This window comes from Talpa occidentalis, unplaced genomic scaffold, assembly GCF_014898055.3.
Source record: "Talpa occidentalis isolate TD23 unplaced genomic scaffold, MPIMG_talOcc4v2.1 talOcc4.14, whole genome shotgun sequence".
Lineage (NCBI taxonomy): Eukaryota > Metazoa > Chordata > Mammalia > Eulipotyphla > Talpidae > Talpa > Talpa occidentalis.
The window spans coordinates 82,052,465-82,071,033 of record NW_023601433.1 but is presented as its reverse complement, the minus strand read 5'-3'; the positions used below and the strand labels follow the sequence as shown (position 1 = coordinate 82,071,033).

The 18,569-nt window shown below is 36.3% G+C and overlaps 1 protein-coding gene across 2 annotated transcripts in view; it reads right to left on the bottom strand.

The window, feature by feature from the left end:
• The window catches only part of MED13L (mediator complex subunit 13L), a 256,146-nt gene that overhangs the window by 78,017 nt on the left and 159,560 nt on the right, over positions 1–18,569 (bottom strand). The window lies entirely within an intron of this gene.

The window sequence follows — 18,569 nt, the reverse complement described above, 5'->3', positions numbered from 1 at the left end:
AAAACTAAACAAATGAACTAAAGCTCATCATCAAAAATCATCTCGTCTCTAGAGTATGAAGTCTCACCAGCTAACAAGTCACAGTCAGCAGGATGTCTCGTGATTTCATGGTAGTTGGGATAGATCTGTGTGGGTTCATTCAACTCCTCTGTCTACTTTCTCCCTGCCAACTGAGAATTAGAAGTGTCACATGGAGACACAGGGATGGCAAGATCTCCTACACATCACCACAAAACACACAAATAAATCACAGCAGTTAAATACAAGAGGAAACCAAACCAAACCTCTAGTACGTGTTTGGACAAAATGAACTCTTCAGTTGCTTGAGTATAACTTTCAGATGGTGAATCCTAAGAAGGAAAAAGCTATATGATCTCTCTGGATTCAGTTTAAGACAGTGTTCAAAACAATATTATAAAATGCCAGACACAGTTCTTTTGAACACTGGTGTGCATTTTCTTTCTTTCTCTTTGCTTTTAATGTAGCCATCCCAATTCTGGGCCCAAATAGCATGGAGTCTTCCTGGCTGAGACAAAAAATGAAAGCCTCACCACATCCCCAAAGTGCTCCTCTCTCAGACTCAACTCCCACCTGAGCAGCTCTGGGCAGTTCTCTGTGGACAAATGATCCTGCAGCGCAGGCTGCACTCAGCTCTGGATGGGGTTCAGGTGTTGCATAAGAGCCTCACACAATAGTGTGACACAAAGTATGAGTCGCAGTGCATTTGGTAAAGGTTTAAATGAAGACAAATGCTCTGTAAACCTCATATTAAACATAATTTGATCAACAGCAAACCGAGAGAGCATTATGATTACCAAACAGGATCTAATTTAGAGTTACTATTAGGTCAGCAGCCATCTTCTGGTAAGTTACAAGTAAAAAGGGAAGAGCATTAATGCAACAGAACTTGTTAGTATATAAAAAGTTTTAAACTAGCCCTTCAAAATCACCAACAGCAAGACATATTTTAAATATGGAGTAGATAATAAAAAATTATGTGAACGAATGGTGACATTTCCAAGACAATGTATAAAATCTACTCTGGAAAGAGACTAGCGCTTCAAAAAAGAAAAATAAGTTATAAAATATCTTACTCGTAAAGCAAACATTAAAATTTAGTCTTATGATCCTCTATATATTGTTTAACAAAACATGTCTACACCAAAATGGGATAGGCAGGTTTATAGTCTAGTCACTCACACAAGAGAAAGAAATTTTGATTATTTTCTTATTTTCGAATGTTGGATCAGTTAATATTAAACACAAACATGTTGAGTATCAACATGAAAGTCACTGAACATCCCTCCACTGACAATTACAAAAGAAATAATTAATACTGTGATGTATAATCCAAAGTCAAACAGATATATAAATAATTCTGTCTCCCCAAAATAAGAGCTGGAATGGCTGTTTAATGCCTTTATTCTATATCCTGCTATCCTCTTCGTTAACTGGGACTAACACAACATTCAAACACAACTCCAACAGTACTTGATGTGCACCAGAATATTTTAACAGTATATACTCTATGTATTAAAACATAAAAATACAATTAAATAAACATCTCTCAATTCATAAGGGAAATTTTAATAGCAGGGAAATCAGTGTAATATTTTCTATTTCCACCTGCAGAGAGTTAATTAAACACACAAGTAGGACAACTACCCACCTTAAGCTGTTGTAACAAGGACATAGGAATATTAAAGACAAAAAATATCAAGTTTGTTGTTTTACAGATTTATATAAATCATTGTTATAGCAAGAAAATACTGTTGCTTTCATTTTATTTTTCTGTATGCAAGAAAGCTGCATAGGCAGCTATATGGTACATGTAACATGTACCATAGCGTTATTTAAGGCAAAAAAATTAGTGATAAAAACAACAACAAAGAAAATAAATCAAGACAATGAGGTAGTAAGGGCTGATGCTGTCTGCAGATAGCTCCCCAGGGTGTTCTTCAGGGTGTTCCACTCGATCTAGGATCTTACTAGCAGTTCACGTCTCTTTCTACCCTCCCTCCAGCAAGGTCCTCTAGCCCAGATCTCGGTTCTCAATACTAGAACTCTCGTCCTTAACCTTCTGTCCACATAATCTGTCTAGTCTTTCTAAAACACCAAAAAATTAAGGCCAGTCTTCCTCCTGGTTATCTCTTTTAATAGTATGGAAAAACTAGATAATGTTAAAAAAAAGGTTAAGAAAAGCTTGACAATATTTATTGAATGTTTCTTTATATTAAGGTTAGTTTTTGTTTAGCATTATGAGAAACCTCCAGTAAGACTTGTTCCTGGAAAGACACGTTACTTTTAGTTCTTCTGTTTAAAACCCACTTACCACTGTCTGAATGATCTGGGAAGCAAAATTTGGAAGAGAATAAATCAATCAGTCCATGACTCCCACGGGTCACAACCGAGGTGAGCCACAGGCTGAGAAGTGAGCGTAGCAACAGTTAGAGGGGCTGCTCCTCAGAAACCACCGTATAGCCCAGCGAGCTGAGCCAAAGTCAGGTACCAACTCCTAGTCTGCCTATCACAGTTCCGTCTAGCACTAGACTCGGGGTTAAGAGAGAGAGAGCGTTTCTCCAGCAGGCTACACCTATAACTGTAACCTCAGGTTTGCATATGATCATGTCAGGAAATGTGTGAGGTGTGGTAAGGTTCAGGGAAAGGAGCAGTAAAATTAAAAATATTAAAAGGCTAGTACAAGATTTTAGACTGAAGTGATAAAAACTCAGAACGTGGCAAAATGGAAAGGAAATACATTTCACAGGCAGACAAACCATGGAACAAACTTTGTAAATACCACATAGGTACATTCTCCGGTTGGTTATGCTTCAGACATAAACTAATCTATAGATGGGGATGAAATTTTGTTTCTTTAAATATCCAGAAAAACTATTTTTTTCTGGGTAAGTACAGAAAAATGGGCTAAAGTAGTCCTATCTTAATTGCAGTCTTATGCCTTTTAACTGGGAGATGCCACAAAGTTACAGGCAGTCACTACTATTACTAATTCCTATTTTTAAAATCACTGTTTAATAGTTTTTTTTTTTAAACTGAAGAGAGACAATGATATTCTTGCACTGTCTCTACTTAAACCTTGTTCCCAAGGAAACAGCAAATGTCTCAATATCAGACCCTGAATAATTACTGATTACAAAGGAAATATGCTACAAGACATTTGCACTTGGACAGAACAAAAATGACCAGTTTAATTTTTTGCCTTATTAATAAGCAAAAGTTTCTGATTTTCAGAAAGAGACCAGTACTTTCTACTAAACATGTTGACAGGAACAGGTTACACCACATAACACTTTCTCACACACAGAATGTTATTATTTTCAGTGATATTCTATTCTAGATTAAAACAAAGACACAACTGACACCACCTTTATTTTCAAGCATTAGCAACTATCTCTTTTCTAAGAGGCTCAGCTTTGAAGGCATTCTTGTTAAAACCTAAGTGGCAATAACTGCTCATAAACCCTCATGGATAAACGTATTTCCCTTGACTGAGAGGCTTAAGAATAAATGATTAAATTTTTAAAATTATATTAGCAAAAACCACAACAGCAAATCATACAAATCTTCGTGACTACATTACATAATTTTTATGTTAACTACAAATCTCCGCACATTTTATAACCAGCCCCTTGTCTACAAAAAGCACTGAAAATTTTGGCATAGCAAAAGAAACCAGTGATATAGAACCATTTGTGGAGTTAGGGAAAGTAAATGAAATATGGAGAATTGCTTTTCATAATCAACTGTCAAAAACTCTAATTTACATTTCTAAATAATTGTTTTTTGTTAAACATTTATAAATATTCAAAGCAGGCAGTTCTAACATAACTGATATTAGGTCTAAAAATAAAATAACCATGGACATTTTATTCCACTCAAAATATTCAAATGATAAGAGGGCTGACCAACTAAAAACTTAGCATTTTTTTGCCAAGATACTTGAACAAGCTGAAATAAACACTGACTACAGAAATACTTGGGGAATAAAATTCTAGGGTTTTTGAAATGATAGCAAGCCAGCAGGATGCATTGCCCCAAGTCCTGTTGCACAGGTGGACTGAATCATGGACTGGAGCACACTGCCCAAACAATCTGGCCTACCCCACTGACAAGGCAAGACAGAAAGCCTTAGATCCTGGCTGATTATTATTAGATTATTGATTAATGATTATTACAAGGCTGAGAGTTTGAATGCACAGTTGGAGCCTAGCCCATTTACATATACCTGGGCATGGTCCAACCCAGAACAAACTATGACACTGCTCTCCTCTGCCTGGCATAGTGGACTTATCCTTTATATTTTCTCCTAACTCCCTTCAAGGATCCAGGCTAGCGTCTGGCTCTCTCATGCCTGAGTCTCTAGTAAAGTCTTGTTTGATTCAACTACACCTAGCCTCTCTGGTGAAGTCTTTCCCTAAAAGGTAAAGGATCTACTCTTTCGGGACCACTCTACAACAACAGGGGTCATGAGATCAATATGGTGGATTCAACCCATATTTCTTAATTAAATAGTATAAAAAACAAACAGAATTTTAAATATGCTTTAAGTGAGCAAGAGAGAGACACAAACACACATATCAGGTTGCAATGTAAAATCAAACACTGTGGTAAATTTCAAATGACTATTTTACTGGTGGCTGAAACCATAGACTGTTACAGGTGGTGCCCCCTGGAGGGGGTTACTGGTGAAGATAGCCAGCCCCTGGGAAAATGCTAAAAAGCATCGCATTTTGGGGTGGAGCAACGGCTACAAAACATAAGGGACTGCAGAAGGGGGCACCAAAGCATTCGGTCTTTGGGATTCAGTGTTTTGGGGTTCAGCATCTCAGATTCAGCAGTTGGGGTCAGCTGATTTCGACCCCCACACCCACAGTGATCTTCCAGAAGGCTGTTATGGATCTCTGAAGGTGGAGGCCTCCAGCAGCCAACCTTAGAGAGGAAAAGTTCAGAAGCTTTGCAAGTAGCCAAGCTACTGAAACTGTTTCCGGTTTTGCTGTTCTTATGGCCTGACAGGGAAGGTGAAAACCTGAGATGGATGACTGTGGCTGTTTTTCGGGTCCTTCAGCCACTGCAGCTGCTGTTTTGAGTGTCACTTGTCTGGTGCTGCACTGGGGCTTCACGGCAGCTCTGGGAGCATCTCCTGTCGTGTCTTCCGTTGTCTTTGTGATTTGGAATCTGGCCTGTAGTCTGGTTGCCACGTGTTCCAGGTTGCAAGAGGCAGAAAGATGCCATCTTGGGCATGTGGCCTATTGTTCGGGGGAGGAGCTCGAGTCTTCACTGGCAGGAAGACGCCATCTTAGCTACTTTTGTTTAGGACTTAAAAATAATGGACACTGCTTTGGGTGAGGTAAATGGCATTTTTGACCTCAGTAACTCTTTGTTTTCCTCTGATTTGTTAAATAAATCCCATCGTTGTTGCTGTTGTTATTCCCTGAGCCTCAGAAGTTGTGCAATTGTGTGCCTGGGTGAAGAATTCAGACAGTGACCAGTAAAGTATTTGGGCAGTGTCCTTAGCCAGTTTAGTGCCCCTTGCTGCCCTGCATCACTATCAAGATAACATGAAGATTTTTTTATTCTACTAGCCTTTTAAAAAGTTCTGTTATAGGGTCTCCCTGGTGGGGCAAGGGATTAAGCACCACACTATGAAGAAATCTGCAGCCTCTGCAGCACGAGTTCAATTCCTGGCCGGCCAGGGAGAAACCCACATGGCGAAGCAGACCTCTCCTGTCTCACCCACTGCTCCCCTCAGCAGTGTATTTCAGTCAATCTGCCTGTTCTGTTCCCCACTCTGTCTCTGGTGGATCCTCTCATCACCCCCACCACCCCCACCCCTGCATCTCTGGCCTGTAGCCCAGCTCTTGTATGCATAAAAAAATAAATCTATATTAAAAAAAAAACCATTCTGTTATTGCCCTAAACTACAGTTTGCAATTAGATTCTTCCGGGTATAGTCATGGAAGTTAACATTTAACTCTGAAAGTTGACTAAACTCCTTCATGACCCAAGATATAGCACAGTTTTCCTGCTAAGGGCACCCTAGTAGGCAAAAAAAGTATTATGTGTTTAAGAAATAACTGGGAAAATGCATAAAACCAGAAAACTGAAATGGTAATTTCACCCAAACTTTATTAGACTCATCATGCTATGAATTTTCTGTTTGTATGGAATAGCCACCATTAATAGGTTTCCCCCACTATCTACAAGTAAAATATTTCTAGCTGATATAGTTAGGTAGGTTAATTCATGGGTCTGGGTAACACTATTACCATTAATTTATATGGAAAAATTTTTGAGTGCTTCGAGACCCCCAAAATAACCTAGCAAATCATAACAAATAGTAATGTCGCACTTTTGGATACTGGGGAAAACCTGTAAACTAAATGTTATCTATTGAATGGAAAATTAAGAACAAACACCACAGAGACATTCTAATAACCACTGGCAAGAAAAGCCATAAAATTAACTAAAGATTTCTCTCCCCTGAATTAAAAGTACATCCTATTTAGAAAATGTAATCTTTTATTTAAATCAAATAGTTATGAAGCTTCATTTATAGACATCCAGATTCATTCAAGTTTGTAACTCAAAAAGTGTACATTATTCAACTTAATAAAGATGCTCATTTTTCAAATATTTAAAATACACTTAAAAACATTTACTGGATAAAATACAAACATAAAAATACTTAGGAAGTCAATACTTTATAGTCAACCCTAAGAAAATGGGTTGCTTGGAAATTCTGTATCATAAGCAATGTCCACAGAATTTAAATATGAAAGAAAATTACATGACATTGTAATATAAAGAAACAGAAGATATATTTTGCTAAGATAAAATAATAGAATTTAATTAAGTAGTTTACTTAAATGCCTTTGTAACACTACAATTTTACTTTCACCATAAAGGAGTTGTCGCCATAGTCTTTTAATATCAAAATGAAAATTTAATTTTAATTAGCCTAGATTTAACCTCTGTCATGAAGGAATAAAAGTTGGCTATACGACTAATCAATACAAAGTAAAAATCAAAATCAACAAGCAACTATAACCCAGAGACACATTGTGGGGGGGGGGGGGTCGGAAGGGGCAGAGAGCAGAAGGACTAGAGTCAAAATAAGGGGGAGGATGCAATTGAATGGGGAATATAACCATAATGAAAATGCATACATTGTGCAAAGGTGAAAAATGATGTAAGAATTATATAAAACAAAATATTTTAAAATTAATTCAAGTTGGCTATAGGGTAATATGCAAAAAAAAAAAATGATAAATGGCAACCAATCACAGAAAACACTGAAAATCCACATTAATGGATATAAAAGTAAGGAATAAGGTGAAACAAATCCATAGTTCTAGCATTTAAAACAGTGTGTGCATTAAGAAATCACATGACAAAATGCCAAAAATTCTAGCTTGTACCTCGCAGTCAAAATTTTCTGTTTTTGAAGTCTAAATTATTATGTATTTAATCAACCTCAAAAGTACAGTCTACATATCGAGAAGCAGCTAGACAGTTTCTTAGGGTTAAATGTCTTGCACGATGCAAAGGGTTCATTAAGGGGCAAGGATTAGAATGCAAAGCCATGAGTGATTTGTCTTTTGTTAGCTTGGAGAGATGACCTGATACACAGGATATGGCAACAGAAAGGTCAGACTAGAAGGATGATGAAAGTGATTAGGAAATATAAAGGATGAGAAGCAGTATTGTTAGGTCCAAAATTATTAGAAGTGGGACTTACTGGGTCAAAAACTCAATTTTGAATGCCTGAAGGCATCTGTTTGGTTCTGCAGGAGATGGGACCTTAAGCCATTAATTAAAGGGAAAACTGCTTCAAGATTTTACTGAATTATGCTACAGAAATTTATTCTTCATCATCCATTCAGAAAAATATCTTGTCATCTTTCTTTTTTTTTAAGATTTATTTATTTATGCATACAAGAACTGGGGTACAGGCCAGAGTTGGTGGGATATGTGTGTGTGAGAGGATTCACCAGAGACACAGTGGGGACTAGAACAGGCAGATTGACTGAAATACACTATGGAATGGAGCAGCGGGCCAGTCAGGAGAGGTCTGCTGTGCCATGTAGCTCCCTGGCTGGGGATCCAACTCGTGCTGCAGTGGCTGTGGTTTGCTTCATATGTTGCATCTTAACCCCTTGCGCCACCAGGGAGGCCCTTGTTATCTTTCTAAAAGGGTGTTAAAGCAACTGTGATCTTTGTTGGGGGAGAAGCTAGAAAGCAACATTTACTCTTAAATGTGAGCCTCTTAAGAACAAAAACTGCTAATAATGTGTTGAACTCTGGTTTACATTACATGGTTTTGGCAAATTAACCCTTACTATCTTGTTTGGTTTAAGTTAATATTGCAACCTGTTTATATGCTCAGTCTCAGTGACATACTCACACTGGGAAGAAGAAGCAGCAGAACAGGGTGTACAGAAGCAGCTAAACAGGTATAAAAAATTAATCAGGAAGAATTCACGATTAATCCATATGTGAATAGTAAGAGTTTAAAGTAATCTGAGAAAATGAATAAGTAAAATATATTTCAATAAAATAGGCAATGTGTAGTAAGTAATATAAGCTTCATCATTAATATCTTACAAAAAACACTGAAAAAATCTAGAATTTCATATGAAATAAAATACATAACCTATTTCTTCCATTTACTATGCAAATATTTAGCATTCTGAAAGATCTATGGAAAACATTTTTTCCATTTGTCATTCAATACATAAGAAATCAAGAAAACGACAGTACAATACAACTTTTAGAAAGTTTCTTATTTGATAGGTGACTTCAATTTTGGGGGAAATGCCACATAATCAGGAATTGAAAACAATAAAACATAACCTCTATCTTCAAGGAACTTGTACTCTAAGACGAAATATAAAACATTGCCATAGGTAAATATAATAGAGTGCACAGAAAAATACCAGAGGAAAAGCATAGGAATGTATAAAATTTTGAAATGGTTTACTCTAGCAGTGAGAATAAAGAGCTTTTATAGGAGAGTTAGGACTAAAATTGAGCCTTCAAGAATTTTTAGGATTCTGATAATGTGAAGCTAAACTCTTAGAAAGAAAAACATTGTGAGGATAGAAATACAAACATAGCTAAAGGAACTACTACTCTAAGTGCTTTACATATTTTAACTCCTTGAAGTAAGTCTGAGGTGAAGATTATATTATTATCCCGACTTTGAAATAAGAAAACAGATGCAGAGAGTTAAGTAACTTACTAACAGTTACACAGTTGGTCAGGGTTAAGTCATGTTTCAAATTCAGATGTGACTGACAAAAGTCCTATATTCACTATACTGAGCTGTACACCTTAGGTGAACTGAAATGAAAAAGCTACTTATATTTTGATAACTGTTAGCAAAAGGCTTTCACAACATCAGCTCATTTTGGCTCTTTTTCTGTTATAAAGCTTCTTAGAGGTATATTAGTTGATACCCATTTTAGATGATAATATAAACTCAGAAGTTAAATGAGTTGGTCAAAGTCAAGGAGGCACTTGTAGGGGAGGAAATCATTTGGTCTACAAGTCAAATGCTACATCACACCCACTTCTTTAAAATCAGAACTGATGCTTACAATCTGTGTTCCAGAAAGTCCTGAACTTGCAAAACTTTCTTGATTTTTACCCTTATCTGCACAATTAACATGAGACCTACTAGATCATAATCTAGGGTTACTGTTTAAAGGGGATAACATATACAAGCGTTTAGTGCCAAGTGCACAGAGGCTATAGTAGGTAGTGATGACAACACGATGATGCAGAGGTAGCAGTGTTCCAAATGTAAGCTACAAGTCAAAAAGAATGGGATCTGAGAGGGAAGTAGCTAGTTTTCAAAGTGTTTTTCTAGGGTCAGCAAAGGCATGAAAACAGGTAAGTAAGCATAGTTGTAACAGCTGCAAAGACACTCAACAGAGAAATAATATTTGGCTATAGTATACCAACGATTAAATAATTTTTTACCTATAAATACAAGTACATCCTAAGTGACTTAAAAGTAAAATCCCCTTATTCATGCCTCTGTATTTGTAGGATCTTAGTACACTATTAAGTCTGAGTGTCAATTTCGACTATTGTTGGTGATGATAAACTCACAATCTAACTACATTTGTTTTCTTGAATTCTCCAAGTAGCAATAAGATGAATATGAGAAGCATTATCAGATAAGATTCTCTAAGATTCTTTATGAAATTAGTTTTATCTAATCTTAAATGACTGCCTAATTATAGGATAAAATTAATATCTTGGGTACTAATTCAAATTGTACTTAATGATCCTAGAGAAATGAATTACTTGAGATAAAAGATAAACTTTGCTTTGGTTTCTGATCTTTATTTCGTCCCTTAAAGCTTAACAGACCTCTTTAATTTCTCTTTCTAAATTGGCAGATTTACTGAAATAAAAATGCAGCAGTTACTTTATCTGTATTTGATTACTCTATTTCCTTCACGAAAGACGTAAACAGTAACAGAGCCAAGCAGTCTGGTTAAGGAACAAAAATTGTCCTTTTTCCCCTCCCCAGAAAGTAAGTTAACTTATATTCAAAAGTGACCAATAGCAGAATCCCTGGAGAACACTAGTGGAATCATTTAACATAAAATGAAGTTGGCGAACACCTAAAGGAATAATCGTAGTAGATTATTCCAAATTGCTCAAACACACAGCCCATTAAATAAAGCCCTATGAAGCAGGCAAGAGCCCTAAAGAGATTACACTTAATAATCCTCTGGAAACAGCAGAGGCAAATTTCATGAAAGGTACAATATACTCTTAAGGATGACAAAGAAAGTAGCAGTAAACTTGAGAAGAGATACCAAATCTCCAGCATCCAAATTCCAAAGTTGTATGTAATTTATCAGTTATTTTGTTCAGGGACAGAGCTAATTAACTGCATTATAGGTGATTCAGTATCCACATGACATCCAGAGTCACATATCGTCTGACTAAATGATGCCAGAATGCCATCATCAGCACAGATTCCAGGGAGAGCTTTCTAGGTAATGATCAAATAAATGAAGATGTAGCATTCTGTTTATGAGATATTGGTGACTAATCTTTTCTCCTGCTGGATAAGCCTACCCAATCTCAAACTCAGACTAATGGTCTTTATCAGGTTCTCTGCAACATTTCACACATCAAGATAAAAGGTCCAAAAGCAGATTCTAATAACTTTATGTCCATCTGGCAAAATATGATTATTTACTTCGACTATGAAAGTTGACTGTCAAGAGATCAAAAATGGGCCCTGATTTTTAAAAATATGGCATTCAAAGTATCTAATTTAGGAGGCAGACTTGGCATTTTTTTTAAATAAGAAAGTTCTGATAGTTACAAAAGGAACCTCACAGGCCTATATTACATTATTGAGTTATCTATATCTAGTACATTTATGAATAGCACTCAGCCCATTAAAATTTATTGCTTCATATAATGTTTTAGGAGCCAATTCTTATATACTCTGAAATAGCTCTGTCACTTAATCAAGGATTTAAGCAACAACAACAAAAAATTATTTATTATTCTTACTTGTTTCTGGGCAGATAATTAATAGAAAAAGCTTTAAACGCTTTAAATTACTAAAAGGATTCAATGACAGTCAATCAAACAACAGGAAATATATTTTCTTCTTGACCAAGAAAAGGAATCAGCTAGCACACTTAATTTGAGAAGTGACAATTATTTTCTGCTTAGCAAGTTCTAAATAAAAGGTATTAGACTGAGAATCAGGATATAAAGAGCTCCCGTTTCACTTAAGGCACACATTCTGCATGTGCCTGATATCGCACTTGAAAAAATGAACAAGGATATAAAGAAAATATACCTTTATTAGTTTATTTTCAAGGTAAGCAATGCTAAACTTAAAAAATTCAAAAATGTTATTTTCCCCATATGTATTCTACAAATATGTCTGCAGAGTTGTTGCACTTATATGTCTGGATATGTAATGAAATTGAAACAAATATCATGATCGTTGAAATTAAAAGTTTATTCTACGGCATAATCTGGCAATAAGACCTTTCACCTTATAATCTCTTTCTATAATGGAAAAGAAACAGAACACAGATTGATCTATTATCTTGTTTACCACTTATAAACTATTTTTAACTCCCAAAATCACTTTTTGAAGGTCATCAAAAGATAAAATGGGAAACCTATCTTCTAGAGATAAGCTGCCAGTAATCATTCCTTACTCAACATTGCTAGAAAAAGAATACCATTTGGTAGGGAAAGAAATTAAAAACAATCTAGCCAACTGTAAAACAATGACTTCATAATATATAGTGCTTTGTGAACTTCTATATTTAACATTTATATATTCTCAATATTATCATATTTCTCCATCCCCCTTAATAACATTCTAAAACACAGTCTTTCATGCCTTTTATTAAGTTGAATCAGGACCACAAATGTAAAATATAAACACATTAAAGATTATAATATGGTACAAATACATAAAGATTTTACTAATAATTACTAAGGTATTATGCTTAAGAAAGTCATGAAATAATAGGATGGTGGAAAACAAAAAAAAATGATTGTGGAGCAAAACCATAAATGATGTAACAAGAAAAGGGTTTGAAATAATATTTTAAATCTCATTTATGTACTGTCACTTATGAAACAATGCCAAGGCTGGGGGGACAGGTCACTGTGGGTTTTCAACTATGTGCTCACAGTTGTGAGACACCACTCAGACTCAGGGTGCAACAACAGGGCTTATTAAAAGGGGAGGTGGGGGAAAAAAGAGTTTCTAAGGCCACAAATGGCCAGCTGTCCTTACCCCAGATAGTGTATATAGCGTCCAATAGTCCGAAACAAAGGAGGCTCATGCAAGATGGCACTGTCCCTTTGACAAGAGTATGAAGCTGGTCCAACAGGTGGTGGACCAGGATCCAACTCACAGTGGCAGTTGGAGGTGATCATAGGTGGGGCTGCTGAGGTAACACCATAGCAGCCTGCAGCAGCAGTCCAAAAGCCAGGCTGCACAGCACTAGATGCCAGACTAGACAGTGCCAAATACAATAGCATCAGGAGGTAGAGCTGGAGGATCAGAAGTGGTGGACAGCTCTCATGGCTGGCTGGACACAGGTCAGCAGTGCCACTGTTGGAGCACCCGCTGCAGCCTGTTGTGCACAGCCACAGCACAGCCCAGCCTAATGCTGCTGGAGCTGGCTCATAAACCCAGCCACTGAGGTACCAGGGTTGGCCACTGAGCCTGGCTTGCTGAGGTGGGTGACTCAGCAAAAGCAGGTAGTGCCCCTGGCTTTGTAAAAATGAAGATACAGAAATGACAAATATAAATCGTTGTCTTAAAATCAAACATTCACCTTAAGATACCTGAAAAAAAATCTTTGTTTTCAACTGTGGGACAAAAACCTTTCAAATGCTGAAGTAATGGTATATAATTTGAAAGAGGAAATTGATACATTTTGAGAGAATGCAAAATAAAATCAAGATTGCTTCTGTAAACCTCACAGAATGCAGTCCAAAGTCATCTCACTATTTTTTGAACTCAGAGCATTTCTCTGTATCATGATACAGAAGTATCCTAAGTGGCACCAACATTAACTCAATTCAGCAAATTTCTACAAAGTTTCAAAACTTCAAAAATTTAATTTTGAAGAAATTAAATGAAAAAAACAGGCTGAAAAACAACTATTATGCACTTTTTTGACTAAAATACATGGCCAGGAGAACTGCTGCATGTGTTAAATGCACTTACTATTAAAAGCTGGGAAATTATTTGAGACCTGAGATGTGAAAAGCAACAGCCAATCATCTGAAGAACTGATCATAGATTATTAGAGTGCATGGCAGGGAGAGGGTGGGAGTGCTAAGGGTTGAGGATTCTAGATTTAACCATATCCTAAGCACATAGACACACAAGCATAAAAGACACTTATTTTATGGAGCTTTGACTTTTACAGAATTTTAATTCACTTGAGATAAATGGAAGCTAAAGCACAGAAAAAATGAAAGGCAAAAACATAAAATCATGGTGTCATCTTCATACCACCTTTTATTGTCTAATCCCTCCTTTCCTTCCCCTTCCATCCCTGAGGCCCAGTTCACATCTCCAAGCATGCCAAACACGACCTGAAAGGCTTCTACATGATGTTCAGAAAACTAACTTGGTAAGATTATAGATTATTTCTTTCATCTTTAGTTTAGAAAATCTTAAATTAGTAATTTTAAAATCATTTGGAAGTTTCTCTTTCTTTCAAGTTATCAGACACTTCCAAAGATAAACTTTCATTAAAATTTGTTCTGATTTTTAAAAATTCCATCTTAAAAAACTGTCCACATAAATTGTTTTACCCAGATGCATTTTTTATTTACTTAAAAATATATAGTAATTATAAATAACATGCCTACTTTAACATAAATTTCCACAATCAATTCTAAATTGATCAGCACTAAGGCGACATCAGTGTCACGCGATAAGGCAAACCTGAGTTCAAATCTTATTCATTATTTGTTGCCTTAAGTCAATTAACCTCTCTGTATTTCAGTTTCAATGCTAGAAAACAGAGATAATAGAGCCTAGCTCAGAGAGATATAAACAAGATAAGTGATCATGCTCTGGGTATAATAATTATTAAAATTAATTAAAGTCCCCACCACAAATCAGAATGAAATCATCTACTTGTCAGCTCACATCCCAAATTATCTAATGTGAGTATGGGAATGTAATATAAAATTTAAAATTCAAATGAACACTGGAAAACATACTAGAAAGGAAAATTTGTTCCAAAATACAAATAACAAAGTATCACATGGTCACATCCAAACACTAAGACCTTGAATCAATTCTGTTCCACTGGTTTTCAAACTCTTTAGAACAATACTGCCTTCCTTTCATAAGAAATTATGCACTATGTCCCACTAAAGTTTAAATAGAGGAGGAAGAAACAAGTGGAGGGACCCAGCGGGAATAAAGGCTATTGTAAATCATGGCCTCATAGTCATACACACTGCACAAAGGCCCAGAACCCTTCAGATCATGTCCCCCACAAAAAGTAGACACACTGCATGCTATCTTCCAAAATACAGGCTCCTCCACCTTTTTGTCTATTTTATTCCTCAAAATAGATTCAAGATTGTTCCTGTACAGGCTCCAAAAGATATAACCTAAAACAATACCCTCCTCTGATCACTCATCTGAACCGTTAGGATAGCATCTTGCTATTTGATATTAGTCAGTTCACGGAGCTTTTGTCGTCTGTCCACACCTGGTCCCACCATAAGAATAAGGTGTGCATTTGCCTCTGAGCAGCCCTGAAGAAGACCCAGCAGAATACCCTTTTGTGATAGCAGGAGGTACTGAATGTGATTGAGGGAGGAAAAAAAATCATAATCCATTTTAATTAAATCCTATTTTGGATTACCTAAGCTACTGCTTCCTTTAAATAGTATAAATCTAGTTTCTCATGCCTCCAAACCTGACTGTCACTGTACTACATAAATTGACATCAATAGAGTCTAAGGCTTACTTGCCAAAGGCCTTTTTTACACACCACCACCATTAACTGTGGTACTGTTATATTACTAATAGAAAAATATAAACAATAGTATTTATTTCTCACAGAGAGCGTTAATTTCATTAAGTTTCTCTGCTCTTAAAAACTCTGAAATGTAGTGCCCTAGATGTCTGGAGCATGACTGCCTGGGGAAGAAAGCGCAATTGAGAAAGAAAGCAAGAGGCTTTGACAACAGCTTAGTTATGTCTTAGACTGAGAAGGGTATTCTCAGGGTCTCATTAATACCCAGCATGTCTACCAGAGGGGCTGCTTTGGCAAAGGCAGACAAGGAGGACTGCTTAAACACACAACAAAGCCACGGAGTCGCCTACAAGACTTAGCTGCCAAAAGACCAGATTCCTCTCCTTAAAGGCTCTTCCAACTGACACTCCTACAGCACACCGAGACTCGCCACCCAGTAATGCTTGGTCTCCACTCAACTGCAAGTGATGGAAGGACAGAGGCTATGACAATCTCGTCCACTGTTACACTCCCTGCATCTAGCACAATATATTACAACATATGGCACACAGTAAGGTCTTTTATAAGAAGAAAACTCTTTCTCTCTGTGCGTATCTATATATGCACATATATGCAGGCATATGTGGGGTATAATAAAATGGATGCCAAGAATAAACAAAAACATTTTCACTCACACCAAATATGATGTGGATACAGTTTTTAAATTACGTTAAAGATGAAATATCACATTAATAAATTTCCCTACAAGGCAAGATTACATGTACATTTAATATTTTCCTGACCAGGAAAATATTTGATAAACAGTTTATAAGAATCTGAAGAAAATACAATTGCAATACAGTAGAATCTCTTTCTGCATTCTGGCAGCACATCAAAAAACCTGTCCCAACAGGCCCAATAACGCATGGTCAGCGAAGAGGAAAAGTGAAAGGAGTCTTCTACTTTGCTGCTTCTTTGAAACGGGAATCACATTAGGCCATTAAGTAGTCAGATACATTATTTTATTGCTTGCAAAACCCTAGGGTAATAAAGAATGAGTACAAATTGCCACAGGCAGTTTGAGAGAAAAAAACAGAACTGTGCAAAACAATGACAGCTGCTCCACTGCAGCGCTGGACAACTGCAGGAAAGAAAACAGTGCATCAGTTGTAGTTCTTCTGCTCAAGTAGAGCACTCGGCCGAGTGTGAGAGAAGCTATACAAGCACATAATTCTGCAGAAACTGGGCGTAAATGCACATGTAGGAAAAAGGTGATTGAAAAGCAGAGCATAAATGCATTTTGTAAAAGCTACTTCAAGCCAGATTCTGTCTCACAGGCGCACATTTCCCTTCCCTTCAAAGTAAGTAAGACTTATGGGCAACTGCAATGAAAAAAGCACTTTCACTGGAAACAAGTAAAAATATTAAATACTTTTTATGAGGGGAATATTAATATTTTCAATGAAAATGCTAAGAAATAAAACTAAAGGATATTTCTCTAATGTGATCTGTAATCTAAGAACACAATCCCTATACCAAAAACAAACAAACAAACCAAAAAAAAAACCCTAACCTGCATCATACCTCGTATAGGTAAAAGGCAAGAAATGTGATTTATTTTCATGGAATTCAGAAAATAAAATTGGACTCACATCTCTAACTTGGCTTGAAGGATGTTGTTAAAGGTCATAATTTAGACAGGTCAAATGCTGTACTCTGACCTCATTATTTTGTTATCTTAAAATACTATGTGAGAATTTTATTTTTTGCACACTGCTATTCTGTTTACTGTTTAAAGTATGAGACTCCTATGGTTTACTATGTTTTAAACAAAGCAAGAGATTTTTCATTATATATGTAATCTCCTCACAAAATCCTGTTTAAGAGTTTTATCTGTAACAAAATACAGGAAATCCCTACTTACAAATTATCAACTCGAAAAATGTTTTGTAGTCAAGAAAAACCTCCAGAGCATAAGAAAATCAACTCTACCAGCCACCAACAGATGGCATCGGTGGCCACAAGCAATCACTCCAACGCTTGCTATTTTATCCTTGTCAGTTGTGAAGGTTCATGCTTTCTGAGGAATTTAAAAAAAAAAAAGATTGACTCTATCATGTTAACAAACACAATAGCAATCCAAAAAGAAATGTATAAGCAACGGAAATAAAATAAGAGATCAATTTAACAACTAAAAGTGATGAGTAGATAATGATTAATTTTGGAGGCCAGAGTGAACTGAACCATTTGAAACATAATCAACAAGAGATGAGGAAAAATTGTAACATGGGAAAGCATGATAACGTGAAGATCAGTTATCAACCAGAGTTTAAATGTTTACTGGCCTAACAGTATTAATTCAGGAGAATTCAGAGCATAAACAGGGTCAAAATGTTAAAGAGGAAGAGTTCAACGAACATATCAAGGCAAAATGAAATCTGCACGGCACTGAAAGGAACACTGACACCTCTGCAGAGCATCAAAAGGGAGATGGGCGCTTACCAGCCTCAACAATTCTATTGGGGGGAGGGGAAGGCACGGTCTGATAGCTTGATAGCACTCAGAGGCAAAAGCATACCTGGTAGCATAAATGACAGGAGATCAAAGAATTCTACACAGGGAGGGGGAAAAATTTAAACCATTTTGATTACACACTCCTGTCAGCTGAAAAATAAGTGAGCAGACATCCCCAATACGTAAGTAAGTATGTATATTTTTCTAATTTTCTATGTGTACCGCTATATGGCACTGAATCTAAGAAATCACCAATTGTAGACAGACTGTCATTTTATTAACCACTAAGAAAGGGAAAAAACCACTAATTATAACTCTCATGTACGAAACACTACAATTTGAGATGTTAAAATATATGGGGAAAACATACCTTAGAGCCAGTGAAGCATGGTATTTGACTAATACTACTCTATTTTGTATGTTCTATAATACGTACAAAGTTCTAATATTTTACAAAAAGAGAAAAAAACAACCTGTGTAACATTTTTTCTTGTACTTAACAGACTGCCTCTTGCACACCAGTTTGGAGAG